The sequence below is a fragment of the Poecilia latipinna genome, unplaced genomic scaffold, assembly GCF_001443285.1.
Source record: "Poecilia latipinna isolate Pla-1442-1.1 unplaced genomic scaffold, P_latipinna-1.0 Scaffold447, whole genome shotgun sequence".
Classification (NCBI taxonomy): Eukaryota; Metazoa; Chordata; class Actinopteri; order Cyprinodontiformes; family Poeciliidae; genus Poecilia; species Poecilia latipinna.
The window spans coordinates 264118-266220 of record NW_015113063.1 but is presented as its reverse complement, the minus strand read 5'-3'; the positions used below and the strand labels follow the sequence as shown (position 1 = coordinate 266220).

Here is a 2103-nt window from a genome sequence, read left to right as displayed (position 1 = left end):
GTGAACGCCGGCTACCCGTCCCCTCGCCCCCGGCCCCGGGTTTGGGGGGGGGAGGGGGGGTGGGGGGGGGGGGGTGAGGTATGTAGAAACCGGTCACGAACGCCCTCTCAGACGCTTTTTCCATCAAGCGCAGCTGAATCCCCGGGACCAGTTGACAACTTCTTTCCCAAGATGGCTGAAACGGATCCATCGCACTGCGTTCCGAAGACAAAAAAAAGGAAAGCTGAAGAAGTCTGGAAGCAGAGTTTAGTTTATTCGAACTTCATGGGGAAATGTCCAGCTCCTTTCAAATCTAGTCATAGTTGACAAATGCTTTCAAAAAACTGGAAACTTTAATGAATCAACCACAACTTTTATTGGCTTTTTTGTGACAAGCCACCATAACATAGTGGACAAATGTGAAACGAAAAAGAAAACAACAAAGCAGTTTTCTGAAAATTCTCCAAGTAAGAATCTGAAAAGTGTGGCCTAGAGGCAGTGGTGCCCACAGAAGGGGGGAGAAGGGGCCATAGCTCCCTTTTTATACATACTGAAATACTGTCTACCCCATTTGGTCCCCCAGAGAGTCATGTTCATATCATAGAAAAGCAGATAGTCATCTGAAGACATATATATTTATATGCGTTTACTCATTATGAAATGTGAAAATGTATGTCTTCAAAAATTTGTTACAGAAATTCTTTTACAGTCTCACACAAAGCATCTGTTTCCAGCTTTTTTATATTCAGGAAGGTTTGAAAGAAGCCATTTGCTTCAAACGTAATTTAGAAACGTTAACCATAAACTGCTAAATGGCTCAGTGAAAGGATAATCCATTACTGCAATAAGTAGGCTACATACTACCTCGGTTTTATCCAAACGTCCATCGTGGTGTTTTTGTTGAGCTAAATTTGCCTCCGAGTTCATTACGTTGACTCTCCTCACTAATGTTTTCACTTGCGTTTGTGACTCTGCATAGCTGACCGAAGTACAAGACCATGTAATGCACTGCTCTGAAGTAAGAGAGGCTTTGCCACCTCTACAAAGGAAAACATTCCCTCAGGCTGGTGCTGCCACCATGTTTCACTACGGGATTGGTGTGCTTAGAAAAAACACAGAGTGCTAATTTCCTTGCCTCACATTCACTAGTATTGTCCAAAGAATCTCTCGAGTCCTTTCTTTCTTTATTTCCATAACATCCGAGTGTCCCTAGCAACTGTGAGTCTTCTTAAAGCAATAGCCTGGACCTCAGAGTATGTAGTCTGTCTTGCAGCCTTAAGAGACACATGGTAAAAGCATCATGCATTAAAGTGGCAGCAGATGTCTATAAAAGAAAAAAAAGGAGATAGTGTTAGGATTCAGAGTCTGTATGCAGAGAAGCGCTACTCTGCTCTTCCCTCCAGGAGCAAACCTCAGTCCGCCTTAATGAAAAATCAGTCTGTGCTCCTCCAGAAACATGTTGTTGGGACCCAAGAGCGCCACAACTGTCTGCATCAGCTGTCTGGTTGCAAACGTGCATTACCCAACTCAGATTTCCCTCACATTCCTGAGTGATCCTGCCTGATGTACGGCTATATGATGTGTATATAGTATATGATCTGTTCCATACGGCTGCTACTTTGGTTCAACCGGACTATCTCTCCCTCCAGGCTGACACCGCTGATGTTGTCTTGACCCTTGGGACAGAGAGCTTCCATTTTTAGTGTCTGAAGGAAGCGAAAGGCAGCAGACGGTCGAATCCGCACCACGGTTGAGTGTGGCAATCTCCTCTCCTGCTTATCACCAATGTCACAAGGCCAAAATCTCATGCTGAAATTTTTCTGTGGATCCATCTTATCTAGACTGGAAGGGATGTCCAGCGCTACACATTTAGAATATTTCACGGGATGTTTTGTTCTCGTTCGATTGTTTGCAGAAATTCCTAAGATAACTTTGTTTGTGAGCTCCTTCTCCTTTGTTTTTTTTTTCTTTTTTTAGAAATTCATTTAACTGCTGGAGGAGCTAACCAAATTTCATAATTTTTGATAGGCGTTTGGGAGAGTATATAAAGTGACACTTAACAAACCAATGCTGCCGGGACATGATGGTTCTAAAAACAGGGGTAGAAACTAGAGATGTGCCGAT

The 2103-nt window shown here is 43.4% G+C and overlaps 1 long non-coding RNA gene across 1 annotated transcript in view; it reads left to right on the top strand.

Moving 5' to 3' along the window:
• The window catches only part of LOC106951207 (uncharacterized), an 8571-nt gene extending 6650 nt beyond the window's left edge, over nt 1-1921 (top strand). The window contains exon 3 of the long non-coding RNA XR_001425774.1: nt 1629-1921. This is a non-coding gene — a long non-coding RNA (uncharacterized LOC106951207). The remainder of the gene's footprint in view (nt 1-1628) is intronic.
• Nucleotides 1922-2103: the final 182 nt, after the last annotated feature.